This window comes from Culex pipiens, chromosome 1 (genome assembly GCF_016801865.2).
Source record: "Culex pipiens pallens isolate TS chromosome 1, TS_CPP_V2, whole genome shotgun sequence".
Classification (NCBI taxonomy): domain Eukaryota; kingdom Metazoa; phylum Arthropoda; class Insecta; order Diptera; family Culicidae; genus Culex; species Culex pipiens.
In genome coordinates, this window is record NC_068937.1 from 19,611,833 (window position 1) to 19,630,365 (window position 18,533).

An 18,533-nucleotide genomic window follows, 5' to 3' on the forward strand; every position below is an offset into this window, starting at 1 on the left:
AAACGGAATGCATTTTTGGATTCTTTGGACAATTTTCCACTAGGAGAAGGTTTAATAAGTTTGTAAATAATAAATAATATGTGTTTTTGAAAAACAATTTAAAAAAAACTCCAAATTTATAGGCAGTTTCAGTTAAACAAATTTCATGTAAAATAAGAAAACTTGTGATTCGTGCTTTGAATTCAGTATAAAATGCAATATAAATAAATAATTTTTTGTACAAAACTAGTTTTAACAAATTTCAGGCAAAATTCCGACTTTTTTACAATTTTACCTAAAATTTATATGTATTTTGTTAAAAAGCTTATAAACTTAGTAACCTTAATAAACATTGATTTTTTTTTTCTTAAAAACTTTATCAGCTGTACAAATAAAGTTTGAACATCTTAAATATGATTTTTACAAGAAAAACTACGACTATCAAAGTCACCCCGGAATTTTAACTAAGCATTTTTAATGTAACTATTTTTCTAAACACTATTAAAAAAAACCTTTTTTTCCAAAATATTGCATGGACATTGTGTGGCCTACCTCAGTACATGTTTAAAAAAATAATCTTGAGAAAAACCTTACCTGTTGGAAAATATTCCAAAAACAAATTGAAATCCTATCAAAGTCACCCCGGTTTACGGTATATTAAAAAAATCAAAACAAAATTGCGCTCTTCTATAAATTTTGAAGATTTTAGGCCACCTTATTTCACCTCAAGTATCAACATCATCAGAGTTTGAAATAATTCATTGTTGAGAGACAAACTTATTTTTTTAATTTTTTTTCTTTACTCAAATTTCTAATTCCAAGCATAAACATAAATTTTTTTTTGAAAATAAATAGCTTCATTTTATGAATAAAGAAGTGAAGATAATTGAAAAATGCCTAAGAAATTACAACTTGGGCGATGATTCTGAATTTCACACTCTGAAAACTGTTTGAAATAAAAGCAATAAAATGTTATTGTTAAATCTCTGTTTGAAATTATATTGTTCCCTATCGTAATACTGATATTCACTCAACCCATTTTGGTTTATTCGATTTTTTTTTACCAATGATTCACCAATAGAATCATTGAAATCAAAAAATAAGTAAATTAATTTGTTAAAAAAAATTAATCGAAGATAAATATTGAACCAAGGATTTCGTTTTCAAAATAAAAAGAAATATTTGCAAAAACAAAACTAAATTGCGCTCTTCAATAAATTTTGTAAATTTTAAGCCACCTTATGTTACCTGAATTTGCAATATCATCAAATAATTCATTGTTGAAATACAAACTTATTTTTTTTCTTTACTCAAATTTCTAATTCCAAGCATAAACATAAAACAATATTAAAAATAAACAGCTTCATTTTATGAATAAAGAAGTGAATCTAATTGAAAAATGCCTAAGACATTACAACTTGGGCGATGATACTTAATTTCACACTCTAAAAACTGCTGGAAATAAATTGCAAAAAAAAAAGTTAAATTGAAAAAGTTCAAAAATTTCGTCAAAAATTGGGGTATTTCTGGTCAAAAAAAATTGCTCCCCATCGTAATATATTCACTAATGCCATAATTTTGGAGTATTTAATATTTTACACTTTTTATTATCTGTATTAGGTCGCTTTCAAAGTTCAAAATCGGTCCGAAAAATCAGGGGAAAAAACTTTTTTTTTTTCAAAAAATAACATTAAGCACGTCTGGGATTGATCAAAACTATTTTGATTTTTTGTAAAATTCCGTTAGGCCGATGCAAATATTTAAAAAAGTTTTTGTCCCTCGGCCCTGGCCGAGGTCAAGGGGGGGGGGGGGGGCAAAAAAATAAAAAAATTAAAAAATTTAAATAAAAAGCCATAGTCTTCACATTTGAATGAAAAAAGTGTTTTAAAATGCATTTTACACTAGTTCAGTTGTTTTGCAATCATTAGTTTTCAAAAAATCTAAGATCTGACAAAAACAAAAATTGTATCGAAAAAAAAAGATTTTGCATCGAAAATTTTCAAAAAATCTTAAGATTTTTTAATGAACCCAAACATGCTGAAAATGATTTTAAACGCAGGAGAATGTATTTTAATTTGATTTCAGCTGGTTGCACTTGAATTTTCATTGAAATTTTGAAGTTTATTGTAAAAATATTTTTTTTGCCCCCTGATTTTTCGGGCCAATTTTGAAGGGGGGGGGGGGGGGGGGGTGACAAAAACTTTTAAAAATATTTGTACCAGCCTTATAAATAAAATAAAATGTTTTTTTTCGGCAAAAAAAATCGTCAATGCTTTGATATTTTAATAACTAAAAATTGCCAAACAATTGAACAGGTGTAAAATGCATTTTTTAAACACTTCTTTCAAATTAAATGTTAATACCATGGCTTGTAATTTCAATTTTTATGTATATATTTTTAATGACATAAGCTTCAAAAAATATTTGCAGCGGCCTAAATGTTTTTAAATCTCAGAATTTAAATCAATTGAATCATTGAAAACGTGAATTTTGGATGTTAAAACTTAAATTTCCGGCGTGTTGTTCATCATCTTGTTCATCTTTGTTTTATTAAATTTCGAAAATGCTTGAAAATGCATAATTGTAGAAATTTGGACATATTTACTTGAATCTAAATCTTTATGTGAGTATCAAGCAATACTTCCAGTTAAAATTTCATTATTTTAACAACATAAGCGAGAAAAACAAAAATACGGACACACATTGAACACTTATCGAAACCCTCTACAACCCAAAAATCAAATTTTCAACCAATTTTTGATCTTTTAAGAGTATTGGAAAAAGGAACTCTTAAAATTTAATCAAATTTAGGGCTGGAAGATTGACTTGTTTTAGATGACTTTTTCGATGTTTTTTAAAAATGTGTTTTTTTTCTGGAGTCAACTTTGCCTGCGTTTTCCACCAAAATTTTCTATATTTCAAGTATCTAAAAATGTGCAATAATTTTTGTAGTGTTCCAGACTATGCTTATTCACATTTTTTTACAATTTAAAATGACAATGGTATCGTTTTATATTAAGAAAATGTGGAAAACGTGCAAAAAAAAAATTGTCAGTAAAAACAAGTAAAAACAAAAAAGGCAAAAGGTAGAAGAAGTAACAAAAACTAAACAAGATAAATGTATGAAAAAAAAACTTAAAAATGGAACCAATTATCATAGAACAAGAAAAGTGTAAAGAACTAAAGTGCTCAAAATGCATCCTGAATACGCGAAAAATAAAAATCCTCAAAAAAAAATGTAGGCATTACAGGGTTGAGTATCAAGTTGGAGAACGGCTTAGGAAAATATAAACAGGAAATAGAACAATGAGCTTCAATTTGCCACATTAATAAAAATGCATAAATTTTTTTTTATTGTGCTCCGGATGACTGATTTAGAAAAATCAAAACATTTTTTTAATTTGTCAAAATAAGGTCGCTTTAAATTTTTCTTTTTTTTCGCTAGAGTTAAAATCACATCAAAAGTTCATAGTTCAAAATTTCAAACAATAAAAAAAAGAACTAATAATAGAATTCAAAAAGCGTTATTAAAATGCACCAGTCGTAATGTTTTGCAAGCGTCAATGTCCAAAATAACCGAGAATTGACAAAAAAATGTTTTTGCTGGAAAAACAACCATGAAAATTCACAAAATGGAACGTGCTATTTCGGTTATTTTCAGTTGGTTAGATTTCTGTTTCCATTCAAATTTTGGAGGTTTTTTTTAAATATAATTTGTATTGTTTTCTAATTTTTAGAGCCGATTTTTCGAAAAAAAATTGTCTTGAACAACAAAAGCTGATAGATATAGAATAGAATTTAGTCAAATCAAATTAAGCAAAAACCAAAAAAAAAATTAACCTAATTTTACTCTTTAAAGGAATTAAGCTGATTTATTTCATTTCAAAAATCACTTTGTAATTTTACGTTCAAATATTAATTCGTTGATCCTGTACGCTAAGTGCATTTTTTAATAACAAATAATGTATTTTTTTCCGGATTCCTACATTTTTTGAAGACTGTCATGAAAATTTAACAGAATAAACTGAAAGTTGTTTAGCCTTGTTGAAAACGATATTAGTGATATTTGCATGTCAAAACCGCAAAAGGTTATCTTTCGCCAAAATTGATAAAGCAGATCAACAAACAATTGTCAGTCATCAATTTGAGAAATGAATAGTGTTTGAATAAGTTGAAGTTTCTACACAGCAAAAAAAAATAAAAAAAATATTAAAATTTAAATAACGAGCCATGGTTTCAACATTTAAATGAAAACAGTGTGTTAAAATGCATTATACACCTGTCCAGTTGTTTTGCCATCACTAGTTTCCAAAATATCTAAGTAGGTATTGACGAAAATTTAATTTTTTGCGAAAATAGTAGTTTATGCAACAAGTTGCAAAAAGAGGATTTTTTCAGCACGAGTCGTACATTTAACCAACGAGGTTCACCGAGTTGGATAAATACAAAAAGTGCTGAAAAAATCAAGTTTTGCAACGAGTTCCATACAACATTTTTTGCAATTCCGAAAAACACCCATTGAGTGAAATTTTAAGTCAAATTTTCATGTATTTTATCAATAAATCGTTTAAATCAAAAAAATGTTGAAAAGTGTTACTTTTCGAAACAAGTGCTGAAAAGTTCAACTTTTCAGCACCCATTTCAGTGCTGAAAAGTAGAACTTTTCAGCATTTATTTTGAAAAGTGTTGCTATTCGATTCTGTTATTTTTGGTACAGAAAAGTAGGCTATTTCGTCGTTCAAGAATGACAGGAAAAGTAAGTAGTTTCACGACGGAATTGCAAAAATATTTTTTTTGCGGTGCTGTACATTGGAATTTCATAAAAAATCAAAACATTTTTAAACAAGCCCAAACATGCTAAATATGATTATCAATGCAGAAAAATGCATTTCAGATTGTTCTCAGTTGATTAGACTTCTATTTTCATGGAAATTTTGAAGTTTTTTTTTGGGAATTTTTGTTTTGCCACCTGATTTTTCAGACCAATTTTGGAACGAATTATAAAATTGCCCACAATATTTTTGAACTTTCATATTTATCAAACCAATGGTTAACTTTTGTGAAAACGTCGTTTGAGAATGACAGGAAAAGTAGGTAGTTTGACGACGGAATTGCAAAAATAATTTTTACCAGTGCTGATTATACAAATATTTAGGTTGGGAAAAATGGTTCAAATCAAAATAAAATGTTATAGTTGATAAAATGGCACAAGTGCGCGAATTAAACTCAGTTTGACGAGCAATAAGCAAAGTGGAAGTGATATCAGTGTAACATGAGTGATTAATAATACTAGTATATGGAAGAGATATTCAAATTTCGTGAAAACTGCCGAAATAAATTAAATTAGTGTGTTACAGTACAGGAAAAATACTGAACAAGTTTGCAATATTCCAAGAAAAGCTGATTTCTTTTTTTAGTTTAGTTCAGTTTTGATAAATTTTAAGGAATTTTCATCAGTTGAATAAAAAATTAAGATTTCAGAATTTTAAATACTGAGAAAAATATCGGCAACGGCCTTAGTGGGGTTAAAATTTAAATTTTAATTTTGTGGATTTTTTTTCATTGCTTTAGAAGGGCTCAGTCAATATTCCATTTGTAAGAGATTTTAAAAAATTACTCATGAATTAAAACAAATCATATTAACTAAAATAACGAGTTTATCTTGATTTTTCTCAAATTAAATGGAATATGTTAATCGTTTTTTTAATTGCTGCCATATTTTTCAACTGATTACTGATATTGTCAATGAAAATGTTGTGGTGTGTTTGAATTCAAAAATCCGTCCCGCCAACCTCCAAAGACTTCGAGCACGAACGCTGCAGCAGCTGGCGGCGGAGCGGTTCCATTCGACCAACCCAGCGTTCCCTCCCGGTTGGGGAGGTTCTTACGCTAGAGTAGCCGCTTCTGGGAGCGGTACTTCACCGGGACAAGCAGACGTTACCGGAGATGATCTCTTCACGCTTCCCGAGTTTTTCGCTCTTGCTGGAGAGATGCTCACGCGCTTTCGTGCCTGCCGGAACAAGGCAGAACAATTCCAAGCTCTGAGTGAGCTTATGATGAAGTATATCTACAACGGATAAGCTGCCTTGTGCAGCGAAGTTTTTCGACGTCAAAAGACTAAACAAACTGTGATCTAGTTTTAAGCTTTTCTATCTCTATCCTTTTCCTTAGCAAATTTAGAAGGTTTTTTTTAAAAAATAATTTTTCCTTCTGTTGGCAAATCAATTGTTAGAATATCCAATTACATCAAAATGAACTATAGTACAAATCATAGTTGAAAGGTACTCCAAAACTCTATTAGGTTATAAGAATTACGAAATTGTGAATTGATTATTTACTAATAAAAACTAATTGAATTGAAATTGAATTCAAAAATCAATGTTCTAATACACTGAGCAGCAACTTTTACGTTTTTGACCAAATTTCATGAAAAATCACTAGCTCTAGTAATCAGTGAATTGCCTCTGTAAAAAATAAGTTAACACAAACAATGCTGCGTACCACAATTTGCAATATCCAAATGAAAATTTGCAGAACACAAAATAAAAGAAAAAATTCTCTCAAAAATAAATAAAGAAGGAAACCAAAAAGTTTACACCAGAAGTTAATTGTAGAAAATTAGACTTATATAAATTCTTCTCTACCACTTGCACCTCTCCCAATCAGAAAAGTAGTAAGAAACAAACAACTATAAACTAAGCTTTTTCGCTTCTTTGCTTCAACTGAGACTTTAAACAAAAATATTTTTTTTTCGAGATTTTGTTTTAAGAGATTTGCTTTTTTTTAAATTGCAGTTTTCAGCATTTTTGGCGAAATTTTCGAAATTCAAATAATAAAAGAAACCATAGTGAATAGGTGTTGAAATCTAGCAATAAATAACCTATAAAATGAAAATTTTAATTTCATGCCCAATTTTTAACAACAATTCGAGCAAGAAGTATAAATATGCCACTGAAAAAATAAATGAGATATCAATAAAATTATGAAAATGGTCAACAATTAATAAAGGGCAAAAAAGTATAAAAACTGAAGTTACAAGCCTCCAAATAGTTGTATGATTTCAGAAATTCTATGTTTTCTCGAGAAATCTTTTGCTAAAATAGATTTTCAACGCAGGAAAATGCATTTTCAATTGTTATCAATTGATTTCCCGTTTATTTTCATTGCAAATTTAAAGTTTTTTTTTAAATGAATTTTGTGCTCCCTGATTCAATTTGCAAACTTTAAAGGAGGCCTATACGATATTTTTCTAGCAATCTGACTTTTTGAAACAATTTTGAAGGGGACAATATTTTCAAAACAAAACTATTGCCGAAGTTAACGCAGGCAATTTTTTATTGTTATTGAGTTTTTTATTCTGTTTTCGTTGTTTTTGTAACAATTTTGAATAGTTAATGTTATGTACAGTTTTTCAAAATAATCAAAAAGAATAAAGTGTTTTAAAACTAGAAGTTTTGTTTCAAATCTCAGCAACTTTCAATTAGCAATTTCATTTGCTTTATATTTATACTGTGACCACAGTTCTTGACATCTCCAATTATGATTCTCTCTTAGCACACTCACAAATTTCCAGAAGAAAGTAACAATTCTAGCTCCTTTCCCAATCGCTCAACTTTGGTGAGAAGCTTTTGAAAAGCTCCTCAACAACAACAAAAAAAGTCTCTTTTTTTTATTCTTCAAACAGGTACCAACTGCGGTGGCATCCCATAAATCGTTCCCTTTTTAGCACACACACACACACGAACACACCCACGAAAGTTAGCTTCCAGTGTGCGGGGGACGAATAAATAAATAAGAATTTATATTCATATGCAATTTTACATCCAGTTGGCCAGCCACCACAGCCAGGCCAAAGGTTGGGGCTTCCGCTCTGGTGGCGGCAGCGGCAGCTGAAGTGTGTAACAAACATGGTGGCACTGTTGCGAAAAAACAAATCATCGAATTTGATTAAGGAAACATCGGAAAGGACTTCCTGTAAAATTACATGTTAAATCATGTAAATTTACATGATTGCATTTTTTTAAGTTTTTGAAGCCAACTTCAAATGTGTTTTACAAATTTCATGAGAATTATGCTAAAGTGTAACAAAATGCCTGTAACTTTACCAGCCCGGTAAAGTTACACCAACTTTTGTGCGAGTGTAACCGGGGTGGATCACCAGGTGCTGCCTTTCGTCACCCGGCCTCGTTCGTTCAGCACCTAACTAACTGCAAAGGGGATGAAGAAAGGTGGAATATATTCATATTGTATGGTAATTTTGAAAATAAGAGAGTGCTAGGAAGGGGGGGAGGGATGGATGTTGTTGTTTGCTTCCACTGACTCCAGAGGCGACTTCCTACTACCTGCTACTACTGTCATGCTCAATATGTTTCTCGCGATTTGTTGGAATTCTGCTTGGAGAAGGAGGAGGGAGGAGGAGGCAAAATTGCAATATGAATTATGATGATGGGCTTTGGTCGCGCAAACCATTGCCATTTTGCCATTTTGCGCCGGAGAAAGGGATCTATCGAAGTGCGAAATTATGCTGAGTGTGTGTGCACACTATTGATACTGGCGTAATTCTCTCCGTGTCCAGGGAGGAGCTGCTAGTGGTTGGGATTTGTAGGAGAGTTGACTTGGAATTGCATTGAATAAATTACTGGAATGTTGTTGATAATGTGGTGGTGTTGATTTGGTTGTCAAAACCGAAGATTTTCTGTAATTAAATATGTTGCTTTCAAATTTTATATTGAGAGAAAGAATCATTTTTTCATTGTTTACTGCGAAGCAATATTTTTTTGAAATTTTAATATTTGGTGGTTCATTATTACATCTTTTTTGTGTAATTTTACCTAAATTAATGTGTACAAAAGTTCAATAGAAACTGTAGCAAATTTTACAAGTTTTTGATGTCAAATTACACAATTTTGTGACCAGACATCTTTTTTATAAATAATTTTAGATAAAATTACACAAAAATAAGGAATATTTAACCATTAAAATATTTTCAAACTTAATTTTAATGTAGACAAAAAATATTTATCCATAATAAAATTGAGCCACAGCTTAATCACAAAGCTTCTGTCAAAGCACTGTAAAACTTCTCAATACTTATCTGAAATAACAATTTTGGGATAAGGATTTTGGGTCAAAAATGTTTTTGCTAAAAAAAGGAACAATTTATGTTGACTATTTTATAGATAATTTTTAAAAGACCATCAACTCTCGAATTTTACAAATTCGGAACACAACTTTTGCAACTTTTTTCAAACTATTGGAAAAAAAATTTACCTTCGTTATTCTTTTCAGCTTCTTGTAAAAATGTTATTAGAAATAAATTCAAAAACTGTTTAAAAAGATAAATGTTATAAAACTAAAAAAAAAATAGTTGCATTCATGATGTAGTTTGAAACTCGATAAAATCTCACTTTTAAAACAAAAATCTTAACACGTCACTTTGCGTTTTTATTAGCATAACGATTATGAATTTAATAATGTTGTGTTTTAAACAGTATTTGAAATCATTTTATTTTATTCTGAAAATAACAAAAAAAAAAGTTTTGTAGTGCTGCAAAAGTTTGCTTTACTTAAGCAAAGTATACCTACATTAAACCTTAGCTAAACTTTATTTTTATTTTACGATTTAAGATGTTGTGTAAATAAATCGTTTTCCATGGGTCATACTTGAAAAATACAAATATCAATCTCTGTAAAAATAATCAAGGTGATATTATACCTGGGAATCATTGCTTCTTTTACGTTAGAAAGAATTTTACCTCTAAACGTGTGTAAAATTGCCACTTGTTCGCTGAAATGCCAATGTTTCAGTCTAAATTGACGTAAAATTACATCATAGAGGAGGTAATATTAAACCTGCCGATAATACACCTTCCAAATTGACACATTTATGGCTGTGAATACATCCGTACACACAGTAAAAAATAATGTAAATATGGAAGCTGTAATTTTGGAAAGTTGAATATTACCTCTTTTATGATGTAATTTTACCTCAATTTAGACTGAAAAAGTGACATTACACCAGAAAAGTGGTAAAATTACACATTTCCAGAGGTAAAATTACACCTTTTTTTCTGACATAAAAGATGTACCCCTTCCCAGATGTAATATTACCATTATTTTTTTTTCTGTGCACACAAAAATAAGTAGTAATCCAGCTGCGTGTAAAAGGCTTGGGTGCAAAATAAATGTTGCATTATGTTGTGAAATTCTATGTAATATTACACGCTGAAGTATGTAGCCCATCAGTATGGGAAACCGACTCGATCAAAATGTCAAGCACAGCAATGAAATTTTAGAAGGTTTAAAAATTACCTCTTTAATGATGTAATTTTACCTCAATTTAGACTGAAAATGCAACATTACACCCGAATAGAGGTAAAATGACACATTTTCAGAGGTAAAATTACACATTTTTTCTGACATAAAAGATGTACCTTTTTCCAGATGTTATATATTTTTTTTCTATGAGCTCATATATACGTTTATCCTTCCCATTCTTCATCGGCCTGATGGACGAGCGGGCTAAGGCTCCAGTTATTACTGTGGAGCTGGGATTGAATCCCGTCGGCTGAATTTTTTTTTGTTAACAAAAATTGTACATGCAGTGTGTAATATTAAGAGTCTTTTTGACGAAGGTGATGTGCATGCTTTTCACAGTAAAAAATAATGTAAATTTGGAAGCTGTAATTTTGGAAGGTGAATATTACCTCTTTTATGATGTAATTTTACCTCAATTTCGACAGAAAAAGTGACATTACATCAGAAAAGTGGTAAAATTACACATTTCCAGAAGTAAAATTACACGTTTTTTCTGACACAAAAGATGTACCCCTTCCCAGATGCAATATTACCATGATTTTTTTTCTGTGTTGCATGCGATTTTACCATTGGATTTTTTGCTTGGTTGGTGAACATCCAATTACGTCAATTATCAACTTAACAGTATAAATAGATTACAAAATATGTTATTTTGAAAGCTCATTTAATGAAAAATATATTGCAAATTATTGAAGAAATGGAACAATAAAAAAAATCAACTAATCAATGAATTCTATTGTTAAAAGTATTTTGTAAATTTAGACTATTGCAAATTTTATTAATATCACAGTAAAAAATGTATTTTCATTTCATTTTTTCATTTTTCCACCTTAATTTAGACTGAAAAAGTGACATTACACTAGAAAAGTGCTATAATTACACATTTTCTAAGGTTAAATTACACATTTTTTCTGACCCTTCTAAGTTGTAATATTACCACAACACAGTAAAAAATTGTGTAATTTTGGAAGGATGAATATTACTTCATTTCTGATGTAATTTTACCTCAATTTAGACTGAAAAAGCTACATTACTACAGAAAGGTGGTAAAATTACACATTTTTTCTGACATACCCCTTTCCAGATGCAATATTACCATGATTTTTTTCTGTGAAAGCAAAAAAAAAATGGAATGTACAAAATTTGTTTGGTTGAATATTACCTCTTTTTTGAGTAATATTACATAAAAAATATGAACCTGATGAAAATTCACCAATTCCTGATGTAATTTTACACTTTTTTTGACACAAAATCTGTCACTTCTTCCTGATGAATATACACATAATTTTTTTATGCATTACTTTTTTTACTGTGTAGCTATTAATAGCATAACCATCAATATTGTTAAAAAAAAGCTTTACACTCGATGACTAGGGTTAGTGATTTTTTAGAGATTTTGCGGAATGCGTGGAATTTGGTTCTTACATTGAGAACCCGTGAAATTCTTTGGTGTTCGCTCAATGCGTCACATTTCTCAAATATTCTACCCGTAAAATCAAATGCAAATAAAAAAAAACTTAATTTCTAATGTTAAGCTTGTTTGCCAAATATCAGTACAATGAGAGGAAAAAAGTGTAAAAAAAAGTGGTAAGTTGAATATTACCTCTTTTTTGAGTAATATTACATAAAAAATGTGTAAAAATGTGAATCTGATGAATATTCATCAAAAACTGATGAAAATTCATCATTTTCTGGGGTAAAATTTATCATTCTTTTTTTGCCACTAAATCTGTCACCGTTTCCTAATGAATATTACCATAATTTTTTTCTGTGTACGTTTTTTTGCAATCTTTATCTTTGTCCCAATTAAATTAATTTGCTAGATTTGTTTTCTAAAAATAAAATTTTATTTTTTAGATTTTTACTAAATTTATTAAATCATTTTCAGATTGTCGTAAATTGTTGCAATTTGGCTTGAAATGAAAATAACAACTTTTAAAGTCATTACAATCAGTTTACATGCGTTTGTTCGAATTTTGGCAGTAAAATTCATTTGCTCTACCCAAAACAATTATGAAAATTCGTTCAAAAAAAAAAAAAAAAAAAACCGCAAAAGCTATGGCAGGTTGAATAACAAGATTAGTTCTAAACTTAAATTGTGAACATTTTTCTGCATCTACAACTGGGCTATCAAATTATTCATTTGTTTGAAAATTTCAATAATTATGCTTCTTTCGACAAAATAGAACTTTTTATTCTAACATAACAGGAGTTGCTAGTTAAAAAAAGTTATTTGAAATAAATTCATTAAATCCAAGGGAATCAACACAACCTTCGAAAATGGAACGTCAAAAGTACCCAGTAAAAAATTATGGTAATATTCATCAGGGAATGATGACAGATTTTGTGTCAAAAAAATTGTAATAATTGTATCAGGAACTGGTGAATTTCCATCAATGTTGGTAAATTTTCATCAGATTCACATTTTTACTCTTTTTTATGTAATATTACTAAAAAAGGAAAATGTTCAAGCTACCAAACCTTCCAGAATTCCTTCGTTATTTCTGTTTAAAGCTTTAAAATATAAATTAAATAAGGTGAGGAAGGCAAAAAGCATTTTAAATGCTTCACACTTTTGAAGAAATTCAAAATACCGTTTTTTCAACAGGCAAAAACGAACTTTGAAGAGTCCACTTGCAATATGAAAAACTGGAATACAATATGAGAAGAATTGCTTAGAGCCTTGCAGAGCTTGGCAGGGAAGTATTTATAGTACACAGCAAAAAAAAAAGTTGAATTTTGGAATCTTAAAAATTTGGTAGGTTGAACATTACCTCTTTTTTGAGTAATACTAACTAAAAAATGTGTAAAAATGTGAACAAGTTCTCTATATTATTATTTTTTTGAAGTTTAGTTCAAATGATTACGCTAACATTACTTTACATGATTATTTAAATACTCTATATGTTTACTTGTTAAAAAACGACAACAGTTCTGTCTTTTCAAATTTTTTCAACAATTTTTTTGTTACGTCAGGAAAAATCGGGTTTTACATCAAAAGTTTTTAGTGATTATAAAACGAGATCATAAAATGAAAATCATAAATTTAAAATCATCAAGCTGTAAAATTTGATTAAATGGAAATTAAATTAATGAAAATTAAGCTTAATTTAAACTTTATATCAAGTTGGTGAACAAAAATCTTTTCATACAAAAACGTCTTCTTTAAATCGTTAATGACTCGTCAGGGTTAACTCGGATCGTTTTGCGATGTTCGACAAAGTTGTTTGTCATACAATTTCGCATAAAAATCTCACACCTGACAATGATCTGACACATTTATCGTCACCTTCTGGAGGAATTTAGAAATGTCTGCTTTTTCCCATACATTTTTTCGAATTTTCCCATACAAACTTCAACGATGAAAAGCGACTCTTAACCGATTTGGCTCAAAATTGGTACAGTTACTGTTTTTTACCTATAGAATTGTAGAATCAATATTTTTTGTAGTGTTAAAGACACCAAAAATGTTACTACAGAAATCTTTGGTAAAAGTAATGTAAATTCACAGCACAATCATTCATGTGTCTCCTTTAATTTCTATTGGCTGTTTAATTTCCAAGGAGACGCATGGCACTTTATTCTTAGTTGTCAAAGTAAAAACCCTCAATTGTTGAATTTTCATTGACCAAGCTTGTTGATTAGTGACTAACATTTTCATGATTATTATTTTCAAAGCGAAAATTTATAACATTAATTCAGAGCAGATTTTAAATAAAAAAATATTAAATTCATCTCTTTCACGATTGGTAAAAAAACCTGTATCGCTTCCAGCTATGATAATAAATTGATTAAACGAAAGTAAAAAATTACTCACAATGTACACGTGTGCAACACGCGTAATAATCACGCACAACAGCAGATTGCAGCAGCAGCAGGTTAAAATAATCCCATCCAATCGATTGCCAATCAATTTATGTAAAAATATTCATAACCACTAAACATTGGACTTTCCACCTGGAGGACCTCCCTTCTCTCCACCCTCCCCCTCTTTTTCACAAAATTGCAAAATCCTGTAATCAATCGCACTCGCAAACCTAGAGGGAAACAAGCAATAAAAAATAGTCCACCATAAACAATACCTTGTAAAAAAAACCGTGTCCCGCAAAACCAGAACAGAAATCCTAACCTCAATTCCGCCTCCCCTCTTCTGAAGCCGGGGCGGCACCTAGTGGCCGGATATCGACACTACACTAGTCATATCGGAAGTTAATGGAGCGTAAACCTTCCGCAATTCATAACTCTTGGCCGCTCCTTCCCCCTCGATCCCTGCTTTGTTCGTCTGTTCTTTGCTCTCCATTACGAACAAAACAAATAAAGAGCGTAAAAATACTGTCATTTTACTGCATTTCTCCGGGTGCAACCCGTTCAATGCCATTCGTTTTGTTTTCTCTCTCTCTCTTTGTGAGTGTTTTGGATTTTTTCCAGCAAAAATATTTTATTTTTCTGAAAATCAAGCTCAAACAAAATTTTGCCTACTTTTAGGCGATTTCCTTTAAAAAAAAACAACGACATCTGGCGATAGTTTTGCAAAACCCTCAATTTGCCGTCGGCCCTCCGTTCGATTTACACAATTTTGGCAATGTCGGCACAAAAACAATGAAATAAATTCTGCTGCTCGTCACCCTCTGTGTGTGTGTTTCGACAATAAAAAAAAATGGCTTCGTTTGTAACTGAACCGTTGTAAAAGGAAACGATAATTTTTAAAAAGTACTTTTTGGCATGCTGGGATTGGGGTGAAATTTTGAGAGTAAACTGGAGATACATTTAAACTTTAAAGTTAAAAATAAAGAAAAAAATGAATTTCTTTTTTCTGTTCAATTGCCAAGATTTTTTTTTCGCTAATCTCTACTCTTTATTTAGGCCGATGCAAATCTTTTTCAAAGTTTTTGTCCCTTGGCTCTAGCAGGGATCGAGGGGAGGGCAAACAAATAAAAAATAAATAAATATTGAAATAACAAGCCATAGTTTCTACATTTGCATGGAAAAAGTGTTTAAAAATGCATTTTACACTAATGCAGATGTTTTGCAATCATTAGTTTTAAAAAAGTGTAAGATTTGACGAAAACAAAAAATTTAGTGAAAAAAAAAAACATTTTGCAATAATAACATGGAAAATTTTCAAAAATTCTAGAGATTTTTAAATCAACCCAAACATGCTAAAAATGATTCTAAACGCAGGAGAAAGCATTTTAAATTGATTTCAGCTGATTGCACATCAAATTCCATTAAAATTTTGATGTTTTTTGAAAAAATATTGTTTTGCCCCCTTTTTTTTCGGGCCAACTTTGACCAGCATTATGTAAAAAAGAAAGCAAAACAAAGGTAATTTGCTTATAACAGGAAAAATTAACATAAACGTTTTAACGGTTCTAATTTTTTTTTAAACCTCCACCCAATTTCCTGTTTTTCAATCGTTTACCTCTTTTTAAACAACTATTTTTTTACAAAACTTGGTGCATAATTTTTGCAGATGTCATTTCTCTAAACAATATAAGAATAAATACCTCAAATTCTGACCTTATTTTCTTAAACAATTGGAAAAGTTTTAAAACTCTATTAAATTATGTTTGTTGATTCACTAAGTGCATTTTAATCACACGATTTGATTTTCATGATAAAAACACCACAAATTTTAGGAGTGGTGTTAGCTTTAAAAAAAGTGTCCACGTGGTTTATGGATGGCCCCTTAGGAAATTAATTATTTTGCCCGAAAATTTTAGATTCAATCTGGTAACGTAAATAGCAATTTATTTTGAACTATTTTTGATGAAATTTCATCAATTAATTTTCAAATCAATTGATTTCAAATCAAAATTCAAAAAACCTCATTTTTAAATTAGATAATTTTAAACATTTTAAATTATATTTAATTTATTATTACATAATCCAATAATAGAAAATTTAGATGAAACTTTACTGACGTTTTTTATTCCTTTTGAAAAAGCATTACAGGACATCTTTAAATTAAAATATTGTAGGTGTAATTTGATTAGTTTCAAGTAACTTTACTTGTACCTATTTTGAGGTTATTTTTTCGAAATTGACAGATATTGTTTAAATTTCAAGTTCATTTATGAATAGCAAAAATTTAGGAAGTAAAATTAAAATAAGTTATTAACCCTCTACTGCCCAAATTATTTTTTCGAAAATATTTATTTTTCCCGTGTTTAGGAGGTCATTTTGAGCAACTTTTGTTCTACGAAAAACTTTACTTCTCTTGTTTTATGTTTTTCTTGTTTCATTTTTAGAATTTAAATTTGCATTTAACTTGTTTAGTTTATGTTTGTTTTTGGTAGTATTTGGCCAACTCTTCCACCTATTATAATTACATTTCGCCTATCTAATTTTTTATGTTTTTACAGCCACTTTTTCAATTTTTTTCAATTTTTTGCATGTTTTTCACATTTTCTGCTATAGAATCGCACGATCATCATTTAAATTGCAAAAAAATGCGTAGAGGCATAGTCTGGGACACTACAAAAATTACTGCACACTTCTTTTTACTGAAAATATAGGAAATGTTAGTAAAAAACACTGCCAAAATTGACCCCTAAAAAAATGACATTTTTAAAAACACTAGCTAAGTCGCATAAAACAAGTTAAACTCCCAACCCTGAATTTTTCTAAAATTTTAAGAGTTCTTCTTTCCAATGCTTTTTAAAGATCAAAAATCGGTTGGAAAATTGATTTTTGGCGATTTTTTTAGATCGAAGCCCGTCTAAAGACGGGGTTAGGTTGTAGAGGGTTAACTGGAAAGAGCACTTACAAAATAAAACAAATTACAATAAAAGAAAGGTGAAAACAAATAAGAGGTTTAGAAAATTTTTACAAATAATGCAAGCATTTTATTCAGTATTTTTTCAGAATTTACATTAAAAAAAATTATCAAAATAACTTTTTTGAATTGCAGTTTTGAAATCATGTTTTTTAAACTTTTCGTAATCATCTATTTTTTAGAAAACTATATTTTTATTTCTCTTAGCAAATCTTCAGAAAAGAAATCAATTTTGATAAATTATTTTCATAAATTCAAAAAATATCAAAAGAATTTAACTATGTTCCAGATTGTTGTTTTGATATGGGACAAATCCGATGAAACACACGAAAAAAACAGTCATTTCCATAGTCAATCTGCTTTATATTAAAGGAAAATACCAATCAATTTGTAATAAATTATATTTTAATGCTATTGAGCAATCATTTACTTTTTGTTGTTGTTAAAGAAATTCCAATAATAAAACGCTTGAAAATTCTAGTTATACCTCTGAAAGACATTAAAAAAACGTTACTTAATCCACCTTTAGGTGGTTGGTGCCTTCCTCACATTCATAAAGTGAATACATTCAGTAAAAATATCAACATTCCCTTAACATGTTTAACAAATCAACTTTATTACTAATTTCTTTTGATAGGGTTCGCAGACCTTCAATTTTTCTGGCTCATCGGCAAGGTCTGATAAAAAAAAACCTATCCAACGATAGTTCGCATTTCATTTGAAAGGTCTTTTGATTATCTAACTAACGTTGGGTCGCATGATGGACCCGGACATCATTTTTACTGAAATATCTGAGATCCGGCCACCAAAAAGTGTATAAATAACACTTAAGTGCTAATAACTTTTGATAGGGTTGTCAGATCCTTGATGTTTTAGGCTCATTTGAAAGGTCTTTTGATTATCTAACTAACGACAGGTCGCATGATGGACCCGGACATCATTTTTACAGAAATATCTGAGATCCGGCCACCAAAAAGTGTATAAATAACAATTAAGTGCTAATAACTTTTGATAGGGTTGTCAGATCTTCAATGTTTTGGGCTCATTGGAATGGTCTTTTAAATACCTTTCTGAAAATGTATAACATGATAGGGTTTCTTGCAAAAACCACCCTTTTTACAATCTTCCGGACATACGCCAAAATCGTTTTTTTAGCATAACTTTTGAAGTACTTTACTAAACTTCATAATTTTCAATAGGGACTTATGGGACCCCAAGACAAATCGAATAAGATCAAAACGGTCCAAATCGGTTAAGCCAGTGCTGAGATAATCGAGTGCATATTTTTTGGTGCACAGACCCACATCCCTACACACACACACACACACAGACATTTGCTCAGAATTTGATTCTGAGTCGATAGGTATACGTGAAGGTGGGTCTACAAGGTCGAATTAAGAAGTTCATTTTCCGAGTGATTTTATAGCCTTTCCTCAGTAAGGTGAGGAAGGCAAAAAAT

The 18,533-nt window shown here is 29.9% G+C and overlaps 1 protein-coding gene across 1 annotated transcript in view; it reads left to right on the forward strand.

Moving 5' to 3' along the window:
- The window catches only part of LOC120416924 (sex determination protein fruitless), a 456,860-nt gene that overhangs the window by 1,132 nt on the left and 437,195 nt on the right, over positions 1-18,533 (forward strand). The gene's annotated exons all lie outside the window — the stretch shown is intronic.